Source organism: Piliocolobus tephrosceles, chromosome 7 (genome assembly GCF_002776525.5).
Source record: "Piliocolobus tephrosceles isolate RC106 chromosome 7, ASM277652v3, whole genome shotgun sequence".
In the NCBI taxonomy this organism is placed as follows: domain Eukaryota; kingdom Metazoa; phylum Chordata; class Mammalia; order Primates; family Cercopithecidae; genus Piliocolobus; species Piliocolobus tephrosceles.
Window position 1 is genome coordinate 87,864,160 of NC_045440.1, and position 26,704 is coordinate 87,890,863.

Sequence of the window (26,704 nt, forward strand, 5' to 3'; positions counted from 1 at the left end):
GCAAGATAATAAATTATGTATATAATTTAGATAATTTCTGGTAATGCCAGAGACCAAAGCAGATAAAACAGTAAAACGTGGTTGCCCTATATGAGAGAGACCAGAGGAGTGAGAAAGGGCCTCACACTGTTTTGTTCAAAGACTTTAATACTATTTGAGGAAAAAATATGGATCACTGGGAGAAAAGATATTTGTGGGAAATAATTTTTATGCTATTGTTCTACATCTTTATTTGTTAATTTTTTGGTGCAATTATCAATATTTATAAGCTTCTGAGGTTTTGCTTTTAATATGTATTTTTATTTTGAGGGATTAATTTCCTAAAATGCAAAGTCTAGACCCACATTTTAAAAGCCAAATAGTTATAATCTGTTGAAATATAAAGATCTTGTCTATTACATGTCCACTATTCTGTGTGCCTATGACAGGCACATATATGTGTGTTCAGCATTTTATATAGTAATGAAGTCACAAATATAGTCAATTGAAAAAAAAAAAAGAAATACATTTAGATATGCTTTTTTAAAGTGAATTCTGTACTCTGTTCATTGAATTTAATACATCTGCTGAGTTTTCAAAATAATTGTAATCATACAACATAAATGATTAGTAAAGATAAACATTTCAAAAATTTTATTTTAAAATGCTTGATGGCACTTTTTTTTTTTTTAAAGTAACTTGGTAAATGTTTTATGGCTGCTGGATTTAATAGGAGTCACCATGGAAACTGTCTCACAATGCTTTGCAGTTGAATGAGATATAAAATATCCATTTAAAAACATAAACACTTTGACAGCTGTAAGAATATTTACATTTTCTCAAATTATGATGGTATTGCTAGGGGAATGGGAGAAATAAGCATTAAAACAGAAGATATTCTTGGAATTCTTATGAACTACTCAGGAACTTTGGTTTATCTTTATAGATTTTCCTTTTTTTTGAAAGATAGTGAAAGATTAGGAAAAATCATAAAATTCAAGACATCCTGTCCAAGTATATAGAAATCACTTGCTACTTTTCACTCCTTTATCTCCATACTACATATCCTTTTGCTCTTTTTAAATCTTTTCTTCTTAATCTAACTGACACTTTATATCTTCTAAAATTTTTTAAAATTAAAAATAGTGTGTTTTAATGCTCTTCAGGATTTATTCGGGGATGCCCTATATTATTACTGTTCTTAGTAAAAATTGACATGTTTGCTTCATTATCTGAAGCAGGATGTGCAGTGATTCAGCTAGAACTCAGGATAAGATGGAGGGAAACACAGCTCCAGCCATAACATCTGTGTTCAAGGTAGAAAGGGAAAGGGTGATGACAGCCATGCCTCCCCCTCCCCTCCCCTCTCCCCCCTCCTCACCCCCTCCTCCCTCTTCTCCCCCTCCTATTTTCCCCTCCTTCTTTCTCCTTTTTTACATAAAAAATTATGTAAACATAATTTTTCCAGACGCCTTCTTCAAACAGATTTCCGATTATGTTCCACAGTTGGGTTTTATAGATGCTCCCAAATTAAAGAAGTTAAAAAAATTAAACATCCCCTTTTCAGCATCAATATATAATAAAAAATGGCAAGGGAATAGGGAGTTAGAAATGGCATTTCTATAGTCAATCCGAAGTGTCTTTCTCAGGGAATTAAGGATGGAAAAGGGGTGAAGGCAGTGTGTCTTAAGCACACATTGTAACATTTTCATAAAAAGCACTTAATTATTGCCTTAGAATATACCACATCATGGAAATGTTACACATAACTGGTATGTGCAACATTGCCTTCATAGTAAGGCAAGTAGAGCATCAGACTGAGCTTCAGAGATATCAGTGGAGTTGTTGCTACACTTCAGCCTGTTTATCATGCCTCCTTATCAGTAGGGCTCATTTTGATTAGTGGCTAGAATTGAGAAAGCCTATGCAAGCATTTTCCACTATTTTTCAGAATTATAATTTAATTCTGGATGATCTCATCCATTCCCATTGCTTTAAATTTAGCATCTGTATTCTGCAATTAAACCTGTTCCTTTTCTGGGGTTCTCTGTCTCAGTGAATGACAACATTCCTGCTCACTGGTCCCACACAGAAAAGTTAATACACTCTTAAATCTCATTCCTCCATTAATATTGACATCCAGTTAGTCACTAAACCCTTCCTTTATGTTTTTATTATTTATTTATTTATTTATTTATTTATTTATTTATTTTTGAGATGCAGTCTCACTCTATCACCCAGGCTGGAGTTCAGTGGCACCATCTTGGTTCACCGTAGCCTCCACCTCCCGGGTACAAGCCATTCTCTAGACTTAGCCTCCTGAGTAGCTAGAATTACAGGCATGCACCACCACATCCAGCTAATTTTTGTATTTTTAATAGAGATAGGGTTTCATCATGTTGGCCAGACTGGTCTTGAACTCCTGAAGTAAGGTGATCCTCCCCCCTCAGCCTCCCGCAGTACTGGGATTATAGGCGTGAGCCACAGTGCCCGGTCTAAATCCTTCCTTTAAATATCTCTAAACAAAATTTTTTTTCAACATTGTTTGAAGGCAACATCTTTCTCTTTGAAAGAAGGTTCTTAATGGCTGCATACATTTAATGGTATGGATCTTGCCTAATCAGTTTTTTAAAGTTTTGTTGGAATCCAAAATTATATGCCATTCACCCTTAAACAAAGTGGGGGGTAGAGGCATTGACCGTCTGTGCACTTGAAAATCTGCATATAACTTTTAACTTCCCTCAAATTTAATTACTAAGAGCCTATTGTTGATCAGAAGCCTTACTAATTATATAAACAGTCAACAAACACATATTTTTATGTTACATGTATTATATTCTATATTCTTACCATAAAGTAAGCTAGAGAAAAGAAAATGCTATTAAGAAGATCATAAGGAAGAAAAAATATATTTACTATTAAGTGGAAGTGGATCATCATAAAAGTCTTCATTCCTACTGTTTTCACACTGAGTGTACTGAGGAAGAGGAGAAAGGGGAGGAGTTACTTTTGCTGTCTCAGGGGTGGCACAGGCAGAACAGGTGGAGGATGTGGAAGGGGAGGCAGAAGAGGCAGGAATGCTCTGTAACTTCACAGAAATACATTGTAATTTTTGTCTTCCTGTTTTCTCTAAAAATGTTTCTATATGGTACCAATTGTTCTTCCACCATTTGCTTTAGTTTCATTGCCCATGTTGTAGAAAGATCAATGTCATAAAAGAGTAAAAATCAATCTTGAGTAAATCAGAATCCTTCTGCCAGATTGTCTCATGTTAACTTGTTTTCTGGCACTGCTTCTTTTACATCTTCCTCATTGTCTGTCACTGATTTGGAAGCACTTATCTCCCTCTAGTCATCTTCCATTAATTCCTCTGGTGTGGTGTCTACTAGCTCTTGTTTTTCTTCAGGATTCATATCTTGAAACCCTTTATCCCACCCCCCTCTTTTCCATATCAACAATCTCTTTCACAATTTCCTTGATTGACTCTGTCATAAACCTGTGAACTCATGCACAACATCTGTACACAGTTTTTTCCAGCAGGAATTTATTGTTTCAGGCCTGATGGCGTTTGCAGCTTTTTATATAACAATGATGGCATCTTCAGTAGTGTAATTTCCCCAGACTTTCCAACATTCTTTACATCAGGGTTTTCTTCCACAGTATTGACGATTTCTTATGTAGAGTACCATGTGTAATAAGCCTTGAAGGTCCTGATGAACCACAATGAGACATTGTGTTTGGGGGAAGTAGACCACTTCAGTGCCTTTGGTATAGAACTCATGAAGTTCTGCATCACCAAGGTCATTGTTCAATAAAAAAAGAGCTTTAAAAGGCAATTTCTTACTGACAAGGTAATTCTTGACAAGGTATTGATGAAATCAATCCAGCAAAAGTGTTCTTGTTGTCCAGGCCTTCTTTTTGTACAACCACAACTGGTAGCTGGTGTTTATCTTTTCCCATCAGGGATCAGAGATTAGCAGCCTTATAGATAAAGGCAATATTGATTATAAACCCAAATGCATTTGCACAAAACTGTAGAGTTAGCCTGCCCCTTTCTGCCTTAAATCATGCTGCTTGTTTATCTTCCTTACTAATAAATATCCTTTGTGACGTTTTCTTCCAACATAGGGCACTTTTGTCTTAAAACCTTTTTCGGGTATATATATCATTTCTCCTCAATGCTTTTTTAAATGGCTTCTGGGAATTTGTCTGTTGTCTCTTGGTCAGCAGAAGCTGTTTCTCCTGTTATCTTGACTTTTTTAAGCCAAACCTCTTTCTAAAATATCAAACCATCCTTTGCTGGCATTACATTTATTAGTTTTTTCCTTCACCTTTCTTTTGCTTTAGGTTGTCATATAGTGACTTAGCTTTTTATTGAAGCATATTAGAGCCTATAAGTATACTTTTCTTATGGCTGTCCTGCATCCACAAAAAAAAAAGCTGTGTTTTTAATATGTTATAAAAAGTTATTTCGTAAAAAGGGCAAGGTTTTCATGTTGTGTGGCTGCAGTGAGAGCTTCAGTAATTTTCTTTTTCCCATTTATTTATGTATTTATTTACAATGATCCTTATGCTGTATTCATTTATCTTGAAATGTCAGGCAACTGTAGCTATAGACTTCATTTTGATTACACATTGAGCAATTCAACTTTTTATTGTAATAATTTAACTTTTATCTGCTTCTTGGGAGTGCTCCCAAAGTATCATAATATCATTCAAGGTTTACAGTATTGCACTAAACATGAAAAATGTGCAAGAACTATGAGAGACCACTTTTTACTGCGATAAGCAGCCTACTGCAGGGAACTGCCCATGAGGAGATGGTTAGCATCACCTGGTGTTTTAAGCTAATATTGGCAACTCTTGAGCTCATCTCAACAGCAACAGGAGGCAGCTACACAATTATTACAGTAGCATGGTGTGTACTACAGTTAATTTTATACAGTTAAAATTTAATACTAAATCTTTATATTTATTTACATGTCTATTAACTGTGATGGTGCCATGTAGGTATGGTCTGTTCATGTGTGTGAGTAAGTTTTGGTAAATTTCAACATTTTATAATTTGTGTATATTTTGTGGTAGTAAATGACAACATAGACTAGTATCTAATATCTACATATATTATTTGCATTCATGACATACTTAAACTTTCTTAAATTTTTTATGTACCTAAGCTACATAGTTCAACTGCTTTTTGATTTATCACAAATCTCCAGATAAATTTAGTATATTTGTTTTTTAAAACTCATGTTCAAATGGATCTGCACAGTTTAAATTCATGTTGTTCAAGGATTAACCGCATACATATATACAGATTTGGCTGTGACCTTTTAATTTAGATATGTACAATTCAAGTTCTTAGATGGTCAATGTACATCTCTGGATAATTTTTTTTTCTGGAATTTATATGGATGGTTTAGTTTTTTTTTTTTTTTTTTTTTTTTACATTTTTTGCTGTTGTGTTTACATTTGAACAACTTGAATAGAATTTGGGAGGGGAGTTGTCACAGTTTTTAACCAAATGTTCATTTTTTTTATAGATAGTATTTTATTGTCTTTGGCAAGTTATGTTTGAAACCAGACTAATTTTTTTAAAGTTTGTGCCATCTTTATTTCCTTAATTAAGTGAATTATTTAATGTTTATGTTTTTATTTTAAATGCAGGGGGTGCACATGCATGTTTGTTACATGGGTATATTGTGTAATAATGGAGATTGGGCTTCTAGTGTAACTGTAACCCAAATATTAAACATTGGATACAATGTTCAGTTGCACAGTTTTATATTTCCTTTCTCATTGGATACAATGTTCAATATTAGATGGGATATTTTTGGAGTCCCCAGTGATGTTAGCCTTATAAAATAAATTAGGAAGATTTTAATAATTTGTAATGCTTTGGAATAGTTTAAATAACAAACTTTCTTAAATTTTATTACATATACTTTAATTTTTATTAAAGTATTCTTGTGCATAGCTTAAAATGAAAATAGTAGTACATGGTTCAAAGCAGATACAATCTTTTGATCATATTCCCAAGGGCAACTTCTCAGATGCCAACTCTTTTAATGCTGTCTTCTTTATATTCTGTGTTTCTACATAAAATACTTGAATGTGTTTGTGGCAGTTATGATGAGGTTTGGCTTTAATACAGATCACAAATGGCAGTGGCTTATATAAAACAGAACTTTGCTTCTCTCTCATATAAATGTCTGGAAGGTAGATAGTCCAGGTAATGTATAGCAGCCTGGCTCCACGGAGTTCTCCCTGGATGTTTCTATATTGTGGCTCAGACAGAACATGTCCTTCATTGCTAATGTTACCTTATAGACCAAGTAGCTGCTTCAGCTCTAGATGTTGCATTCCAGCTAGCAGAAAGAAGAATGAGATAATTCCCTGATTGCGTTTTAAGGAAGATGCTGGGAAACTAACACGTGACATATCTACTGACCAGAACTCAGTCATGTGACTGTAAATACCTAGGAGCAAGAGAAGTAGGGAAACGCAACCATGCACCTCCATAGCCCATTGCTGTGGAGAAGGGGAGATAGCAATTAGAGGGGAGGGAGTGGTTTTTCCATTTTTATTTCTTGATTTTTCTATTCTAGACATTTTCTGTTAACATGTTATGAAAATGTAGGATTGGGATCTCTTACATCCATTAAATCCCAAGTCTTGATCCTTCTCCTCACCATTTATGTTTCTTCCTCGTATTTTTAAAAATTAAATTATTTATTGTTCACTATTATTTTTACAGACTAAAGATTGGTCACAGGTGTTCCATATAGTTTTACATTTCCTTTCTCATACAATTTTTGTTTTTCCTGGAGATAATAAAGTACTTTTCATTTATTCACTTGTTTCTATATCTATCATTGATTTGTTTTTCAATTGTTAAATAAATTACAACTCTAATAATAAAGTCCAGTATATCAGATAATATATCATTTTTTTTCCCTAGAAGCCACCTGGAGACCTCGGCCCTTTTGCTTTATTTTACACTAGATGTTCTCTAGGCCTGTTACACAGCTGTCATCCTAAGATTTTATTTGCTTTCATCCTGTGAAGTCCCTTCCAGTTTCACTTGTGAAGGCAAACCTTTTCAGCAAATACTGTTTCTTCTGGCTTCATTTACCTCTTAATATTGAGGGTAGCATTTCTCTATAAACTTCTAGGAATTTGTAAATTTTTTGAGACCTTGAATATAAAAATATGTCTTTATTTTACCTCTCACATTTAATTATTAGCTTGGCTGGTCATAGAATTCTAGAGTTCAAAATAATTTTATCTTGAAATTTTGTTTCCTTATTTTTTAGGTTTCAGTTTGCTTTTCTGGAGTTTGATGCCATTGTGATTGACAATTCTTTAAAAGTGACTATTTTTTAAAAAACAATATTTATTCTGGAAGCTTTTAGGATTTATTTTCTAGATTTCTGAAACTTTACAGTAATATACTTCTATATAAACTTTTCCATTCATTTTCTTGAACATTTGATTGTCTTCATCATTGTCTAAGTCATATCCATGGGTATAAAAACATTATTATGTTATTTCAATGATAATCACCTTGCTTTCCATTTTTCAGAAACTCATATTAATTACACATTAGCACTCTTCTTCTGGAACACATAATAGTTAAACATTGGCTCTCCTAAATTATCTGATTTTTTTCTTATATTTTCCAGTTTATCCTTTTTTGGTTTTCCTTTTTAAGAAGATAATTTGTTCAGCTTTGTCTTCCAACTCCTCTACTGAATTTATACTTCTTTTACCAAAATTTTAAGTTCCAATAAATTTTTGTTATTAAAGTATTTATTAGTGTCCTTTTATTATTTTAAGAATTTAATATTTTGGTTTTTTGGGAGCTACTGATAATTAAAACTTTGTATCTTAACCCTTTATGTAACATTTCTGATTCTTCAAAAATTTTGTTTTGATGTTTGTGTTTTTGTTGCTGTCTTTCACAGTGGAAACTTTTCCAGACTGTATGCTGTCTTCATATTTAAGAGTGAGACAATAAAATGTTCATTCAAAATTGTGTTTTTAGGCCTCATATAGGATGAAATAGGTGGTTACTGAGGAATTTCAGTGTCTGTGTCATTTTCTAAAGCTTAGTATAAACTTTCAGTCTCCCATCTGATGGTGGAATGGGTCAAAGTCTCATAGCCAGCGTTCGTGGGGACTCATGATAGAGAGGTGAATGACGATCTCACAGTTTGAATTACACTTAAATCTCTGTCTTCGGTAACATGCCTCACTTTGTCTTCTGCCGTCCATAGCCTCCACAAATTGTAAATATCTTAGTGTCATCTACTATTGAAAAGGAGGTAGCCATGTTGATATGTGGGTTTGGAAAGGGACTTTAGAGATCTAATATTTAGGCTCAAGTTAATCAATATCTTTTTTATTCAGCAGGCTGTAACCGCCTGATGGCTTCTTCCTGCCCTGCACAGACAAAGCCAAATCACTGAGTTTAATTGATGCAAGACTGGCTACATTATATGGGAGACAGAGTTATTACACAAATCAATTTTTCCAAAAATTCAGAGGCTAGGGTTTTTCAAGGATACTTTGGTGAGCAAAGGGATGATGACGTGGAAAAATGGTCCTCTTCTGGGTGGGGCCACAGGACAGTTGGTGGGTCTGGGTGGAGCCATCTCTCCAGACATGCAAAAACCTGCAAAAGACAGCTCAAGAGACCAATTTTAGGTTCTACAATAGTGTTGTTATCTGCAGGAGTAATTTTCGGAGATGCAAATCTTGCAACCTCCAGTGGCTGGTAATTGTATTGAGTCTCCTCATATCCTCCTAATGTATTGGCCATTCATTAGCTTTATAAAGGTAGTTTAGTTTTGAGAAAGGGCTATTATTATTTAAACTATAAACTAAATGTCTTCCCAAGTTAGCCTGGCCCAAGCCGTATAGTAATTAAGAAGAGTTTGGAGGTTAAAGGCAAGATGGGGGTTGGTCAGATCAGATCTCTTTCAGTATCATAATTTTCTCACTGTTGTAATTTTTTTAAAGGTGTTTTCAAGGCCACTCCACTTTCCATTGTTGCCTTCAGTGATACCCATTGCTGCCTTCAGTGATACCCATTGTTGCCTCTGATGCTTAAGCTTCCCCGGTCCTTTGAGTTGCAAATCTTTTACTCTTGCAGGCTTCTTCCCCACTATAGGCCCTTAGCAGAACTCTGAAAGCTGAAGCATTCAATTATTATTATCCATCAAAAGATGGATAATGGATAATTACCCATTTTCCAAAACTATATTGACCTATTTTGTCTGCTATTAATGTCTCTTCTATTATCTCTGTGTGTTTGGGTTAATATATATTTAAAATTATTTGCCTTTTATTTTAGTAAATTTCAGGAGGAATGAAGATAACACATTTCTTCAACCTATGTTTAATTGGAAATTGATTATACCTTAAATATGCAAACCTTAATACTCTATGGTTTTTATGGGTATAAAATATTTTAGAATTTAGAAGTATATTTTCTATTCAAGTTTACTACCTCTTCCTATATTTGCCTTCCTGATTTACTCGGTGGATCACATATTTATTTGATATATTTCTACTCAAAAGTTTTGATCTTTTCCTTAGCTATCATTATAGCCTTTTTACATTACTGTTTCTGATGATATATTATTTCTCCATGGTTTTTTGGGGGGTTGGATTTACTAGAAATTTATCTATTTTTTGTCCTTTTCTAAGAAACTGCTTTTTGGTTTTATTTCTCACTTCTAGTTTCTTTTGTTAGAAAAATGTATTTGTAGCCACCCAACAGTTCAACCTGCCAGCTGCTTATATAGAGCCAATTTATTGAGATAGGGTAATTTCAATAGAGAATGAGTTATTCATGCCGGGCTGGCTGTGCTGGAGACCAGAGTTTTATAATTACTCAAATTAGTCTCCTGGAGAATTTGGGGACTGAGATTTTTAAGGACAATTTGGTGGATAGGGGCCAGTGAATTGGGAGTACTGACTGGTTGGGTTGGAAATGACTCCCTATGGAGCTGGAGTCTCCATAGGATTGGAGATGATGGGTTGGGTTGGAGATAACTCCCTATGGATATCAATCCCTATGATTTCACAGGGAGTCAATGCTGTCTTCTTTCACTGAGTCAGTTCTCGGGTGGGGAGCCACAAGACCAGATGAGCCAGTTTACTGATCTGGGTGGTGACAGCTGATCCATCAAATGCATGGTCTGCAAAATATCTTTGGTTGCAAAATACTGATGTTATCTCCAGGAGCAATTTGGGGAAGGTCAAAATCTTGTAACCTCCAAATGCATGACTCCTAAACCATAATCTCTAATCTTGTGGGTAATTTGTTAGTTCTGCAAAGGCAGTCTAGTCCCCAGGAAGAAGGGTGTTTGTTTGAGATAGACTTTTATTGTCTTTGTTTCAAACTGTAAACTAAGTTCTTGCCATAGTTAATTTGGGCTATGCCCAGGCATGGACAAGGACAGCTTGGAGGTTAAAAGTAAGATGGAGTTGGTTAGGTCAGATTTCTTTTACTGTAATAATTTTTTCAGTTATAATTTTGCAGTGGTGAATTAATATGTATTTACAAATGCATTTACTTTTTTCTTTGTTGTAATGAATTCTTTTTTTGTTTTTTTTTTGAGATAGAGTCTTGCTCTGTTGCCCAGTCTGGAGTGCAGTGGCATGATCTTGGCTCACTTCAATCTCCGCCTCCCAGGTTAATGCCATTCTCCTGCCTCAGCCTCCTGAGCAGCTGGGATTACAGGCGCCTGCCACCATGCCCGGCTAATTTTTTTGTATTTTTAGTATAGATGATGTTTCACCATGTTATCCAGGATAGTCTGAATCTCCTGACCTCGTGATCCACCCTCCTCGGCCTCCCAAAGTGCTGGGATTACAGGTGTGAGCCACCGCATCCGGCCTGTAATGAATTCTTAACATGAATTTTCTTACGTTTATTTTGTGTGTTTTTTTTAATTATTGAGTTGAATATTTAATTTATTTTTAATATTTATTATTCAATAATAAATAATAAAACCTTTAAATTTTCTGCTAGGATATGATACAGTAAGTGTTTCATTAGGAAGCATTCCTCCCATTATTAATTTATATATTGTATATCATTATACTTTCTAGTTAAAATAATTTATTGCCTCAGATTACAAAAGTAATGCAAACTTGTTTTTAAAATACTTAGAGAAATGATTATATTAGTTTGGTACAATAGTAATTGCAGTTTTTGCCATTTAAAAGTAATAGCAATAACTGCAATTACTTTTCACCAGCCTAATATATTTTTAGGGAGGTTCCAAGCAATAAAAGGTATATAAATAGAAAATAGTATAGCTTGAAGCTGTAAGAACTACTATGAAGCCAGATAAAGAAAGATAAAGGGTTAGGGAATGGCAGGAGGGGTACGGAAGATATATTTAGCTATGGTGTTCAGAAAAGACCCAGGTGTTTGAAAAGATAACTTATGGATATCCCTGAGCAATGTGAGCATTTGGGTGTAGGGGGTTGTGGGGCAGAACTAAGGGAATGGCTGGTGTCAAAGTCTCACGCAGAAATTAGGTTATTTGCACAAAAGCAACCACGTCGGTGTGAAATAAGTACAGTGAGGGAGGAGAAAAATGTTCTTAGATGAGCGATAAAATATGATAAGGGGGCAGATTATTTGACAATCCATAGAAAGCTGAACTTGAAAACCATCTATGGATATTGAACAGGAGAGGGAATGCTCTGACCTAAGTATAGTAAGTGTTGTGTTTGTTACTAGAGATCATGCTGGAGGAATAAAGAAAGCAGGGACACCAGGTAGGATAATATTCCAGTAATCTAGGAGAGTGACAACGGTGACTTTATCAAATTTGAACCTACACTAGAGATGGTGAGAAGTAGTCAGATTTACCATCTGATTTGTAGGTAGAGAGGATTTGCTAATAAATTGAATTTGGGGCCTATGCGAAAGAGATTTAAAGTTACTGCTCAACTTTTCGGCCTGTGCTATGGTGCTTTTGTTTACTAAGAGGAAGATGGGTTGGCCAAAGGCAGAGTTTTGGGTGTCAGATAAATCAATAAATCTGTCTTAGATACTAACTTTGAATTTGTCTGTTAAATATATCCCAGTGGAGAAATTGCTTTGACCGTGGAATATAAGCATCTGGAGTTCAGGTGAGGGCCTGAGGCAAAGATACAAATGAGCCATCAGCCCAGGGATAGTGTTTAAAACCACAGTCTTGAATAGAACTCCCTGCAGATATTTTCTAGTGGTGTCTGCCTTTCTGTAGGTAAAAAAGGCAGAACCGGGCTAAGTAATAAACTATATACAGTGATGCTGTGAGTGTGAATTGATTGCCATTTGGGGATTGATAATTATATTTGGAAAGATGAATTAGTTGGTTATTTCAACAAAAGTTAAATGATGGGGAAGAAATATTGACCAGAATAGATTAAAGAGAGACTGGACAATCATGAGCCAGCAAGACCCCTTTTGGAGAGTTTTCGGTGAAATAATACTTATAAATATTTTGTGGTCAACAGAGTGTGTTGTATTCATCTGTTTTTAGAGCAAACAGTTGGAAGTAGATAATTGGTTATATGTTTTCACTAACAATTATGTGTTATAAATAATTATACAATAAACATGTAAATATATAAATTCAATAATATGTAAAATAGAGTGAATTAGATTATTAATATGCTTGTTATATTTTTATAAATTCCCCTAAATTTTATAGATATAATTTTAATCTTAGAAATTATATCTATATACAGAGATATAATACACATAAATATACCTATATGCATATGTGCATGTGTGCTGTGTGTGTTGTTGTGGGTGGAACTAGCTGGGGCTGATGTTATGGGCAATAAAGGAATTTGCCAAGATAACTGTAGGTAAGGAAAGGCAGATTTATTACAGAAAGTATGAAGATATGTTGTAATGTTGCAACAGGCAGCACAGCAGAAAAGGGGCTGTCTGCAGAAGCAGGTGCCGGTGGGAAATTGTACAGGGTCATGCTGGAGGGGGTTATGTGTGGAACAGGTTATTGTGCCAGTGGAATGAGGTTGTTGCATCTGTAGGTTGTTTGCAATTAGCCTTCTCTCAGAGCAATTGTTCATTGTTTTCTCCAACCTAGGACCCTCCCTGACCTGGGCTTCCTTCCTCATAGTTGCTTACTCATCAGGACTCCATGTGTGTATAACACATATCTATAAAGTCTGATATAATGAGAGAGATTAATTACAATTATTCACAATAATTTTGGTTATATTAATTTATCCTTATGTTTTGCTATATATATAGAATTCTTGATTCAACACATTTTGTCTGTAAACCATATATATGTTCCACTAATGTTTCCTAATTTTTGATATTTTAGTTCTGATATCAAATATCAGTCTCACTCCCTTTACTCAGTGACCTTTGGGCTCTGATATTAGGTCAGTCCCCTGGAACTCGGAGCTCCTCTGTTTCCCTCAGCAGGGTGGGAAACAGCTCCGCTACATGTTCATCACATAGGAGCTGTAGCTAACCAGCAGTATCCAGAGTCAGAAGACTCATCACTGTCTCTGCCCAATCATTCCTTAATCACCCAGATAACCCAGTTGTCTGCATTCTTCCCTACTGTCTGCCAGTCCCCAGTTAATGTTCTCAGGCTCCCTCTTACCTCTCTGATGTTTCTAAAAACTCCTTATCTCTTTTGCATAGCAGCAGTGAGAAATCTAGCATTTCAGTTCTTTGCTATTTCATCCCTGCCCTTGTCATATTTCCTCCCCATCCCACTGTCAGAAAGAAGTTGGTTTCAGACTTTCCCCTTCTACTCTGTGCTATTTTACTTGTACCTTGGACACAAAATTTATTGCTTCAATGTCTTTGGTAGAAAAAGCCAAACATGGTGAAATAATCTCTATGATCTGAATAACATTATTTGTGTCCTTTATATGTTAATGTAAGGTAGATAGCTTTAGAAAGGACTTTAGTTTTATTTTCAAGACTTAATATTTCTTCAAAATTTTATTTTGATTTTCTACAGAAGCATATTTACATTGAAGCTAATGAAAATTGAGCTTCAGGGTCACTCACTTGAATGGACCTGGATGGAGCTCTAACAATCTGTTCACATGATCATATGTTTTTGTGGTTTTTTTTCAAAAGTGCATTATTTTTGTATTATTTTTATTAAAGAGAGATAATGTCATATAAGTGTCAGATTCAACAAAATCTAGATATAGCCTTGAATAACTTAAATGGTTTTTTCCCTCCCTCCCCTCCCTCCCTCCCTCCCTCCTTCCTTCCTTCCTTCCTTCCTTCCTTCCTTCCTTCCTTCCTTCTTTCCGAAACAGTTTAGCATCATTGGTCATGTTGTCTGGGGTGTTATCTGAGTTCGTGGTCTCATAACTGAGAACATGAAGGAGCATGGACACGGACACCAGAGTGAGGTTAGAACAAAAGTTTAACAAGCAAAAGCAGAGAGCTCCCCACAGCAGGGGGGTCCTGGACAAGTTGATATTTTATAGTGGAATGCAAACTTTTATAAGAAACTCATCTCTGTAGCTGTTTGAGTAACTTTTCTTATGTGAAAAGCTGTCTGTACAACTCTCCCCATCTTTACAGCTGTGGGATGTCTCTAGGTAAGCACAAGCATAACTTTTCTTGTTTATGTAATTGTGGGTTTGTTTTAGGTCCGTCCCCCTCCCCTTCCTGTGCAAGCTACTATGAAGCCTGCCATATTCATGTCTGAAAAAGGGAGGAACCTTTTTCCTGGGAGCCCACTAATCACAAAAAGAACAAAAGGCTTCTATGCTGGACCTTGCCTGCCTGGCCTACTTATTTGTACAGCTGCAGCCTGAGTTTTCTTCAGGCTGCTGTATTTTTGCCTGTAATTGTGATTTTTCAGAGCTGCTTCTCCGACTAGCCTTAGTTGTCTGCCTATCTGATTTTTCCTTTTCTTCTCCCTCATTACCCTCCTTTAGGAGAAGAGACCCTAAGTGCTGTTAGGAAGGTTAGGCAGTGGTCTTTCTAGATTCTTCCTGATGGAGAGGGGTGTTGTGTCAAGAACACCAGCTAGGGTTTCTTCTGGGCCTAGTTCAGAGGTCCGTGGAAGAATGGCATGTCCATGTGGGTTCCATTTGCAGCACCACTTGGAGTTTACTAGCCTCTAGGTGAGAGGAAACAATTCGGGGTATAGCATTGAGTATACAGGGTCCAAACTTAACAGAAAACATACAAGAAAAAGGGGTCCCAGTAAAGGAGCCAACCAGGTCCAAAAAGAAGACTGGAATCTTTCAAGAAGGGATTGTAGCCACCTGGGACTGAAGCCTGCTCTTTCTCTTAATGTGTCAATGATTCTAATTTGATTCTTAAGCATCTGTAAGTTTTCTTCCAATTGGCTAGAAGTGTTGATCCAAAAGGAACATGCTTCATTTGAGTGCGCAGGTTCTGGCCAGGCATGGTGGCCCACGCGCGTCATGAGGTCAGGAGATTGAGACCATTCTGGCCAACATGGTGAAACCCTGTCTCTACTAAAAATACAAAAAAATTAGCCGGGTGTGGTGGTGCATGCCTGTAGTCTCAGCTATTCAGGAAGCTGAGGCAGGGGAATCACTTGAATCCAGGAGGTGGAGGTTGCAGTGAGCCGAGGTCATGCCACTGCACTCCAGCCTGGGTGACAGAAAAAGATTCCCTCTCTAAATAAATAAATAAATAAATAAATAAATAAATAAAATAAATAAGTGCACAGATACCTTCTTACTTTAGGCTGTAAAAACATCTAGGACTCATCTATTTTGCCTTAGCATTGCCACTGAGGCTACAGAGTTTATGGATTGTTGTTGTGCCTCTTTGGCTCCTACTGTTGCCTTCCACCCTTGTTGCATCATAATAGATATATTAAGTACTGATCTCTCAAAAAGAGAAATACCAGCAAATCAAAATAGGCCTTTGGCTATAGCATGTCCCATTCCTGGTTTTTCTAGTATAGTATTGTTGTGTGCATGTCCTCCCCAGTCTCCTCTTTCAGTTAGAACTCCATATGATGGCACGGACATAATAGACCTATGTGTTTAGTGTGCCTGATACAGGGCACTTTCTAGAAAGGAGTGCAGATTGTGAATTTCACCAGATTATGTTGCCATGTCAGTGGAGTTTGAAAATAATAGGCCGAGGACCACAGCCACTATAGTGCATGTTCCCCTCCAATGCCTAGGGAGAATTAGGTGTAACCAGGAACTACAGAGAAAATAAATCCCTGTCCCTTGAAGGGAGGATTCTAGGTTGTGATGTATGAGAGATGCAACTTGTCTTTGCCTTGGCCTCATAAAGAGGTTCCCCTTATATCTAATGGGAGCATCTTCGATATAGAGATAAAAATGCAAAGTATAGTCATTTTAGGTGCCATTTGGGACTATACACACTAGGTGGGAAGGATCCTGTTGACAGATGGAACTTTGGAAGATAATATGTCCTGACCAGTATCTCAGTTGATTCTTACTGCAGGGGCTCTCAGTCCAGACATCTCCTTTTTGCCCACAAATGTGTAGGTTATCCCTAGTATCAAATATCTTACAGGGGTCTGAGATTCCCTGAGATGGCATCGTTGGGAAGGACCATGTGTTATTTGTTATTCTGATGTAATACTGGTAGGAGGAGTTACCCGGGGGCCACCACTCAAATTTAGAATTACAGTTAGGAGGTGTGGATGGGTTTTTTAAGTTTTTCAACCTTTTATCTCACATGTTAGATTAGCTTTCTCCTTTTTTTACCCTCCATACCTCCTCACTTTTAGAGATTGTAAGTATAATGTTGCAATATTTGAGATTTCCCAGGTATAGAACTTTTCCTCTGCTTTCAAAGCAGAGGGAGGCATTTGCTATTATTCTATCAACTCTACCTAGTCTGAGAATGTGTCTTACCCAAGGGGGATGTGTCTTCCTGGGTAGAATTAAAAGTGCTCCCATATCAAGTTCCATTTATACCTGACAAGTTCTTGATGGTTAAGGGCAAAGCTATCAAAGGGAACCCCAGGACTATGAGTTAAGGATCATCAAGAAGCCTCCAAGTTTCAGTGTTATTAAACTGAGCAAATTGTTCAGGGAAAACCCAGCAATTAGTCTTGCTGTATAGATGAGCAATGGCTGATACTGTTGGGGTCAAGAGCTAAGCAGCATTCCTGCCTCTAACAGTGAATGCTACTAAGCTTGACAGAAACAAATTTGTCTCTTATCTGTTACTGCTATCCCTGCAATGAGGATAATAACTAAGAAAAATATTACAGCAAGTGAGACTCTCTGTCTGGTATTCCACTCAGGAGGTGCCACAGTGTGTAACCCTGCTGCAAAAGCAAAGTAAGCAAGATAATTCCTGTAAGTATGGTGTAGTTAATGACTCCATCTGAATTTCTACCTGTCAAAATATTGGATTTTCCTCTGTGGGGTCTATGGAGTTATGAATTTGGTCCCATGGATAATCAAAGTCCCCCTATAAATTTGCATTGAAAGAAGCTGCAATACCTGACAGCAGATCTCAAAAGGAAAAGGGGAAATAACTGAAAGAATCTGGTAGGTTAAAGGTGGGATTGAGTTCGATATGCAGTCCTCACTCATTTACTTATCTTTTGTAATCTTCACTTTAAGGTCCGTGACTTCTTCATGTTGGTACCTGGGATGCTCTTCTGGGATGTCAGAGGCTGCTTTCTCTGCTTTCCAGGCTTTGACTTGAGTGTGATAAATCCAAGATTTGATACCTGCAACCTTAACCTTTGAGAGGGTAGAGGAGAGGACAGTGTAGGTCTTTGCAAATTGGGGTCTAGAGAAGGGGAAAGAGAGGGAAGAGCCTTCGCCAACACGAAGTCTTCTGGGTTAGATAAGTATGGTTGTATTTCTTGGGGTTCGGCTTCCAATGGTTGTTTTCATTCCTATTGGAAGTGGGCAAGGAAGGTTATATATTTAGCTAATTCAGAAGTTTCCTTGTCGAATAGAAAATCATTGGTAAGAAAAGGTCAACCATGCATTATTTCAAAAGGGCTTAAACCCAATTTGGAGGCAGTGTTTCTCACCCATAGTAAAGTCATGGGAAGAAGAGTAACCTAAGGGAGGTGAGTTTCTTGAGATAGCTTCCTCAGGTACCTCTTAATGACATTTGTTTTTTCTACTTTTCATAAAGACTGTGGTCTCGTATTATATGCCCGGTGCTTTTGGGTAACAGACACATTAAATGAGGGGGCCATTGTCACTTTGGAGGTACTTGAGGAGTCCAAAGCAAGAACTTAACTCATAAATTAGTACTCTTACCACCTGAGGGGACTTTTCTGTTTGACATGGAAATGCCTCCACCAATTAGTCAAGGTATCTATCTATACTAAAAGATATGGAATGCCCCTTACTTTTGGCACTTGGGTGAAGTCTATCCACTAGTCTTCTGCCAGATAACTTCCTATCCTTTGAATTTGGTGGGGAAGGAGCTGCTTGTTGAGGGGATTATTTTTAAGGCAAGTTTCACAAGCATTAACAAGCTGTTTGACCATTTTAGTAGGTTTTCCCCCCAAAACAATCTTTGGGTGCATAGATAAGTCTTATCCCTACGTAGGTGAAAGGTTTGGTGGAGGAGTTTAAGAACTTTTCACTGACTAGAGGCTTGCAAGTGGACTTTACTGTGCTCTGAGTGTAACCATCCCGGGGGCTGAAAAGTGTATCCTCGAGAGGTGGCTTATTCTATTTCTGCAGATGAATACTGAGGTCTTACTTCTCTTATGGAGCCCTCCCAGATTAGAGGGGTCTCAAGTGTGTCAGATCTCTTGGGTATTTTTTGCTGCTGATTTGGCTGCTTGATCTGAAGTCTATTTCCCTCAGTTATGTCATCCATACCCTTTTCATGTACTCTGGAATGCATTACTGCCACTTCCTACAGAATGAACTCTGAGGATAAAGTCTACCTATTTCCTGATGGTATTTAATGGAAGATCTTTTAGCAGTGAGGAAATGTCTTTCCTTCCAGATAGCAGCATGGACATGGAGAACCGGGAAAGCATATTTAGAGTCAGTACAAATATTAACTGCCTTTCCTTTGCTTTATTTGAGCATCCTTGTGAGAGCAACTAGCTCAGCTAGTTGAGCAATGATGCCCAATGAGAGATGTGTGCTCTCAATAATGACATTCAGGGTGACTACTGAATACCCTGCCTTCTGAGTTTCTTGTTCTACAAAGGAACTTCCATCTGTAAAGAGAGTCCAGTCTGGATTTTCTAGGGGACTTTCTCTGAGATCCTCTCTGGCTGCATAGGTTTGTACTACTATATATTCACAATCATGTTCAGGTTCTCTGATTCCCTCTGAGAGGAAAGTGCAGGGTTTAGGCAAGGGCAGGTTTTTAACTGAACCACAGAGCCCTCTAGCAGCAAGGCTTGATATTTGAGGAGGTGACTTTTTGTTAGCCAGAGACTCCCTTTAGAGGATAGCAGTCCTGCTGTATTATGTGGAGTATAAAGAGTTAAATTATTCTCCATGGTTAACTTGGTGGCCTCTGTTACCAGCAAAGCCACTGTGGCAACTGCTCGAAGACAGGCTAGCCATCCTTTAGCCACCAAATCAAGCCCCTTGCTTAGGTAACTGACAGACTGCTGGGATAGACCTTGGGCCTGAGTTAAAACTCCCAAGGCTATTTCTTTCTTTCTGAGACATAAAGATTGAATGTCTTTCCTACTGGAAGACTAAGGATCAGTGCTTTAAATAAGGCTTGCTTTAGCTGGTTAAAGGATTTTGGGGTCTCAGATTCCCAGAAAAGACAGTGAGTTTTAGCACTTGAGTGTCTTTCCTAAGGTGATATAAAGGGTGAGCAATTTCACCATACCTGGGTATCCACAATCTGCAGAGGCCTGTAGTACCCAAAAATATTCTTAGCTATTTGAGAATTTGGGAAAGAATTGGGAAGGATGTAATGGGCTTAATCTTCTCTTTGCCCAATGTTCTGGTTCCCTCTGACAGGACTAAACCTAGGTATTTCACTGAGGTTTGACAAAGCTGAGCCTTAGATTTTCAAACCTAGCTATCCTCTGTTAGCTAGGAAATTAAGAAGAGCTTCAGTGCCTTCCTGAGAAGTCTTCTCATATGAAGTACAGGGGAGAATGCCATCAGCATTGTAAAATGTTAATGTGAGGATGAGATAACTAAGAGAGATCTCTCAAAACTCCTTCCCAGACAAGTGAGGGCTGTCCCAGAGCCCTTGAGGCAGTACTGTCCAGGTTAGCTGGGTAGTCTGGCCAGAGGGATCTTTGAAGGCAAACAGATATTGAGAGTCAGGGTGCGATTGAATGCAGAAGAAGGCGTTCTTTAGGTCTAAAACCATGAACCATTTAGTTCCCTCAGATATTTGGGTTAGCAGAGTATAGAGATTAAGAACCACTCAATTAATTGGGACCACAGCCTCATTAATGAGATAGAGGTCCTGAACTAGCTTACATTCCCAATTGGGTTTCTGCACTCCTAATATTGGATGTTGCAGGGGCTGTTGCAGGGCCCAAGGAGGCCTTGTGCTTTTAAGTTACCAATAATGATGTCTGGTCCTTTTTTAGCTTATGACTGTAGGGGATATTGTTTCTGCTTCAGAAAAGAAGTGGCATCCTTAAGTTGAATCTAAACTGGTATAGTGATTGTTCAGCCAATCTTTCCCTGAATTGCCCATACCTCTAAGTTAATATTGGTTTCCACTAAGAGGAGATAAAGAGTTTGTTTTGAAGCCATTAGGCTGGTGGCTCCCAGATGGGCTAGAATATCCCTGCCTAGCAAAAGAGTGAGACTTTCAAGCATAATTAAAAAGGCGTGGATAAAAGCAGTTTCCCCCAACTACAGCTGAGGGTCTGAGAAAAATTTCAAGTTAAGGGCTTTCCTGAGATGTCCATCACAGTCATGCTATGGGAGGAGAGAATGCCCGGATTGGAGAGGAGAACCAAAAGACTGGCTCCAGTGTCCAGAAGGAAGTCTACTTTCTTCCCTTCCACCTCCAGAACCACCTAGGATTCCTGGATAGTGAGGCCAATTTGAGCTTCTGGAGTCCAGGATATCTGCCAAGACCAGCTCAGTCAGGGAGACCCTAACCCAGTGGCGCTAGAGGAATTAAAGACACACACACAGAAATATAGAGGTGTGGAGTGGGAAATTAGGGGTCTCACAGCCTTCAGAGCTGAGAGCCTCAAACAGAGATTTACCCACGTACTTACTGACAGCAAGCCAGTGATAAGCATTGTTTGTATAGAACATAGATTAAAAGTATTCCTTACAGGAAACAAAGGGATGGGCCGAAATGAAGGGATGGGTTTGGCTAGTTATCTGCAACAGGAGCATGTCCTTAAGGCACAGATCACTCATGCTATTGTTTGTGGTTTAAGAATGCCTTTAAGCAGTTTTCTGCCCTGGGTGGACCAGGTGTTCCTTGCCCTCGTTCTGGTAAACACACAGCCTTCCAGTGTGGGCGTTATGGCCATCATGGACATGTCACAGTGCTGCAGAGATTTTGTTTATGACCAGTTTTGGGGTCAGTTTATGGCCAGATTTTGGAGGCCCTGTTCCGAACAGATCTGAGCCCCAGGATCCATCAGTCCTGCTGGACCATCTGTGAGACTGGCCTTGGACCTGGTGACTTGTGCCTTCAGGGACAGTCCAATCTCCAGAGGTCCCCACCACAAACTAGAGAGGGTCAAGGTGGCTTCTTTTTGTTGCCTGGGCACTCCCGTTTGAAATGTCCCGGCTTACCACACTGGTAATAATTTGCAGGCGTACCGTGGGGATCCTGGAGTTTATAGACCTGTAAAGTGACTGCTAGTGCCTCTGTCCCTCTCTTATACTTCCTGTCTTTTTCTTGGGCCTCCTCCTGGTCCTTGTTGTAAAAGACCAAGGTGGCCATGCTCAGGAGATTTTCTGAGGTACTACTCAGTCCTATAACCTGCTTCTTTAGCTTCCTTCTAATATCAGGGGTTGTCTGAGTAATAAACTTGTCTTTTAAGATTAGCTACCCCTCAATTGAATCAGGAGATGGAGAGGTCTATTTCAGTAAAGTGTACCTCATCCTTTCCATAAAGGCCAAGGAATTTTCATCTGGTTTTTGATCTATCATAGATAGCTTAGAGTAATTAAGAGGTTTGTCCCTGATCCTTTATAAGCATTCCAGTATGCACATTAGAAAGTGTTTTCTTTCCCACTCATGTATAGGATCACTAGGGTTCCAATTAGTATTCTCAAGGGGTACTGCCTTACTCCCTTTGGAAATGGAGTTTCTTGTTCCTGTTCTTGTTCTCTAATCCCCTCTCTAGTTTCTTCCTTCTAAGTTATTTAGTTCCCCTTGTTGGATGAGGAGATTTTCTTTGGCTATAGGAGACATGTTTATCCCCAAACTTTTTTGCTGCCTGTAAGGTTACCTGTTTCTGCATAGCAGTCAGAGTTTGGGTTAGAAGAACATGACATCTCTCCATGTATGATCAAATACTTGGGTTACATTTTGGAAAGCCTCTATATATCTATCAGGGTCATCATAGAACCTTCCCAGGTACCCTTTATTTGCCTCAGGTCTTGTAGTAAAAGGGAACTTGAACCCTAGTGGCATCACATCCACTGGGCAGTTCTTGAAGACATAATAGTGAAGTCAAGGAGTTGGAGGCTTTGGAGTGGATGGAGCTGGAGTAACTGATGGCGTGGCTGGAGGGGGCCCAAGATAAGGGGCTGGGGGTGAGAGGGGCTGAGGCACTCAGAAGTTTTCTTTGATGGTTTTCCAGAAATTTGTTTCTCTGATTTTGGAGAATCATCCTCTATGTGCCTGCCTGACATGACTGCTAAAAGAGCTGGATCAATTGTGCGATGCTTACAAAGATTTGGGTTGTGTCACAGGACAAAGAAAACTGGTACATAGGGAACCTCGAATCATTTGCCTTCCTGTCTGCAGACAAAATCTAATTGTTTGATAGTATTAAAATTAACACTTCCCTTAAGAGGCCAGGCTTGTATGCTCCGGAGTTGGTAATAAGGCCACACTCTTGTACAAAAGAATATGTGCCACTTTTTCTTCAGGGTCTGCAGATCAAAAAAATCCCAGTGTCTCTGGCTGCACTTGAGAGGCATGTAGGCTGAGGATGGTTTTTTACCTATCTAGAAAGAGAAAAGAGAAGGCATCCCTTAGTCTCTTTCCTTTCTTTTGGAATGACTCAGTGTGGAGAAACAGACAGAAGGGGTGTCACTCCTCTCCTCTTTTCTCCTTTGTTGTCTGGGTCCTGGTGACCTTTGTCGATGCTGCCCCTGAATGCAAGTGTGACCTTGACCCATGGATCGTGAGGAGCTAGTCAGCATGAATAGTCGTGCTTATCTGCTGAATTCCCTAGCTCTCTGCTGGTGCTTCCCCGTTAACTCCCTTGCATGACTGGTATGGATCCCAGGTCTCCCAAGTATATGGATCCTGGGAAAAAACTGTGTAATAGTTGTACTTGGGCAAAGCCCCCTAATGGAGGAAATGTTCTAGCTCTAAGTACCTATATTCAGGTATTTTGGCCCAGACTAAAGTATTCGTTCCTAGACAGTGGGTCCAATTGACTTCCAAACATAAAACCCAGCTTTCTTTTAGATGCCATTGCAATCGGATGCAGAATGGATGCCTTAAAAGAATGTAGGAATTGAATGGCTATCTTCCTTCAGATGGAGACAGCATGGAGGCTAAAATCTGCCCTTCAAGGGCAATTTCCTCCACACTGTCAAAGACAGAGTTTCTCCATTCACAGATAAGACGTGGAGCCTGATGTCTGATAGAAAAGTGCAGATGAGAGAAGAGTTGGGAAATTGTAGATTTTGGACAAAGGACCAGTAAGTCTCCACAGGGAAAAATCCCATCCAACTAGTTGGTGTGACAGAGATTGGAACTCTGACTTCAATTACTCTCCAGACAAAGGTTAGAAAGGGAAGTCTGGGGCTGTCCCCACATCATGCCTCCCCATAAGAAAAAAATAGTCCATCTCATAGAGAGACTGTCTAGTTATGCTGCACAGTGCTGGCTTCTCACTTGGAAAAAGAGACAACTTGATCAATAATCCCCCCATCCAACCCCATTGAGTGCTATCATTGAGAGATAAATAGGACTTTAGATCCAAGTCTTGGAATCTCTCTGTTTCAAGAAAATCACAGAGACAGCAATTCCTTGAAATACATTCTTGATTACTAAGGCACCAGCTGACTTTACCCAACAGGATTATATGCCCAGATTGTAAAAACACTTGCAACATTGCATTCAAAGAAGGAATAGGAGACATGATAGCCTCAAAACGAAAGGAAGAAAATGCAGCAGAAAAGTCTGGAAGTCCTGGTGCTGATACCAACAGGCTGCCAGGGACTGGAGTTAGTCCAAGAGTCTCCAGGTAACACCAAAGTGTAGCGTTGGCCAAAAACCTTTGGTTGCCCCAGGACCTTCTTCCAACCTCATGAGATGGCTAGATCCTCCACAAAAGAGAACTAGATTGGAACACAGCTAACATTCCCAACAACTAAGGGTGAGCAGGATTGATAAAGTCCTCTGAAGAAAGCCTGTCCCCTGAGTCTTGTAAAGCTGGATGCTACCCTATTGGCTTTTAACTGACTGATGGGCCCAGTGTGTTTTGTTCACTCTTGAGAGAACAAAACAGAATGAGAAACCTCAAAAATAAAAGTAAAGTGTTAAGAGTTTGCTCCTACTCACGCTTTTGATGGATCCCAGGCAAGCTGACACTAATAAAAAGTATAGGGTCACTGGTCACATTGTCTGGGATGTTATTCAAGCTCATGATCTCATGACTAAGAAAATTAAGAAGTGTAGACATGAACAACAGGGTGAGGTTAGAACAAAAGTTTAATAAGTAAAAAAAGAAAGCTCTCCACAGCAGAGAGGGGTCCTGGATGAGTTGCCATTTTACAGTTGAATGCTAAAGTTTTTATAAGAAACTTCTCTCATCTCTGTTGCTATTTGAGTAACTTCTCTCATCTGAAAAGCTGTCTGTACAACTCTCCCTATCTATGAAGCTGTGGGACATTCCTAGGTAAGCACAAAGCATAGTTTCTCTTGTTTGTATAATTGTGAGTTTGCTTTAGGTAAGTCCCTCCCTTCCCTCCCTGTGCAAGTTCCCATGAAACTCATCGTGTTAATGAGTTTCCTCCCCTGAAAAGGAGAGGAAACATTTTCCTGGGAGCCCACTAATAACACAAAGAAAAAAAGGCTTCTATGCTGGGCCTTGCCTGCCTGGGCTGCTTATCTGTACAGCTACAGTCTGAGTTTTCCTTAGGCTGCTCTATTTTTGCCTGTAGCTGTGATTTTTCAGGCAAGCTGCTTCTCCGAGGACTAGCCTTAGTTGTCTACCTAACTGTTTTTTTCTTTTCTCCTTCCTCACTTCCTTCCTTCTTCTTTCTTTTCTTCCTTCCTTTTCTCCTTCCTTCCTTCTATCCTACCTTTCTCTTTTACTCTCTACTTCCCTTTCTTTTCAGCCATCCATCCCTCCCTTCCGTCCTTCCCTCCCTCCCTCCTTCCTTCCTCCCTCACTCCTTTCCTTCCTTCCTTCCTTCCTTCCTTCCTTCCTTCCTTCCTTCCTTCCTTCCTTCCTTCCTTCCTCCCTCCCTCCCTCCCTCCCTCCTGAAAACTTCAGGATAATAAAACAATAATGACAATGAGAACAACTATAGCTAATATTTTTGGAGCACTTACTAGGAGCCAGGAACTGCTAGTTTGCAAAAATTAACAATGAATGTAGTAAGTCCTACTGTTATCCCCACTTTACAGATAAAGAGTCCTAGGCACAGAGAGGTCTAACAGCTTGCCCAATAGGTCATAGAATAGGTAGATATAACAGAAGCATTGCTACCTATACAGAACCTTTGGGCAGTTTACATAAAAGCATTTCTACCTCTAAGTGCAGGAATGACAAAAGGCACTCCTTTCCATGGTCACATGGCCCCACATCAGGGCCCACTGCTGGGCTGGGAGATCAGGAATGGCTACCAGGCTCCTACTACACTTTTGTTCTGGTTCCATGGGGGCAACACACAGCTGTACAGCCTTACAGTCCCTAGACTTAAGTACAAGGAATATTAAAGGAAAATTAAGGTTAATGTTAATAGCATTGGCACTCATATTAAAAATGTTATCTTAGAAATTCATTAGTTCACTAAAGCTATTAGAATAAAACATTTCAGGAAGGTGTAGATGATCAATATAAATACAGATTATAAACCAACAGTATTTTAATATATGAGCAATAAATAATCACAAAATTTAATAAATACAAATCTATTTTTTCTAGCCATTATCATCCAGAAATAGTCTTGACCAAAAAAGTCCCTCAACTAGAATATATGTGAACTACGTGAAGATAATTATAATATTTTAGAGGTAAAATTAGAATTTGATTATATTGACTGATTATATATTAATTCTAATTAGAAAGATTATATATTTTAGAGGTAGCATTTCTTTTTTCCAAATTAAAATATATACAATTCAAACAGACTCACATCACAACTAGAAGACTTAATTTATAAAATAGCAAAAAAAAAGTTTGCAAAAATATTTTAAAATTTTAAGACAAATGTTTGGTAGGTGGAATTCTAAGATAGCCCTCATGATCTGTGCTTTGTGTTACATCTGTATATCTTCCTCCTCTTGTGTGTGGATGGAATCTGTGACTTGCTTCCAACCAAAAGAATATGGCAAAGGTGATGCAATGTTACTTCTATTATTATATTTTAT

At 38.4% G+C, this 26,704-nt stretch overlaps 1 protein-coding gene across 3 annotated transcripts in view; it reads left to right on the forward strand.

Moving 5' to 3' along the window:
* Window positions 1-26,704, forward strand: part of CNBD1 (cyclic nucleotide binding domain containing 1) — a 565,408-nt gene that overhangs the window by 162,782 nt on the left and 375,922 nt on the right. The gene's annotated exons all lie outside the window — the stretch shown is intronic.